Source organism: Anopheles ziemanni (assembly GCF_943734765.1).
Source record: "Anopheles ziemanni chromosome X unlocalized genomic scaffold, idAnoZiCoDA_A2_x.2 X_unloc_149, whole genome shotgun sequence".
Classification (NCBI taxonomy): domain Eukaryota; kingdom Metazoa; phylum Arthropoda; class Insecta; order Diptera; family Culicidae; genus Anopheles; species Anopheles ziemanni.
The window spans coordinates 6699-7500 of NW_026689762.1; positions in this window are offsets into that span (position 1 = coordinate 6699).

The window sequence follows — 802 nt, forward strand, 5'->3', positions numbered from 1 at the left end:
GTGTTTGTTCACCAAGTCCTCACCAACCCCAAGTACCCGGAGGTACCCAGAGTGTTGGATCCGCAAACCCGTCCCGGCACTACCAAGTCCTTGCGAACCCAAAGTGTTTGCCCGGTAGGGCCATTGTATCACAACGCTTGCTACCATGCAGTGGCCTCGGACAACAGGTGACACCCGAAGTACATCCGGAGAGTGTACAACAAGTGTTTGTTCACCAAGTCCTCAACCAACCCCAAGTACCCGGAGGTACCCAGAGTGTTGGATCCGCCAACCCGTCCGGCACTCCAAGTCCTTGCGAACCCAAAGTGTTTGCCCGGTAGGGCCATTGAATCACAACGCTTGCTAACCATGCAAGTGGTCTCGGACAACAGGTGACACCCGAAGTACATCCGGAGAGTGTATATCAAGTGTTTGTTCACCAAGTCCTCAACCAACCCCAAGTACCCGGAGGTACCCAGAGTGTTGGATCCGCCAACCCGTCCCGGCACTCTAAGTCCTTGCGAACCCAAAGTGTTTGCCCGGTTGGGCCATTAGATCACAACGCTTGCTAACCATGCAAGTGGTCTGGAGTATAGGTGATACTGACATACCACCGAGATGGTACATCTAGTATTGGGTCACCAAAACCAAACCAACCCCAAGTATCAACCCGGCATACTCAGAGTGATGGATCCGCCAACCCGTCCCGGCACTCCAAGTCCTTGACGAACCGAAAGTGTTTGCCCGGTAAGGCCATTAGATCACAACGCTTGCTACCCCACGGCGAGCTAAACATGCAAGTGGTCTTAGGCAACAGGTGACC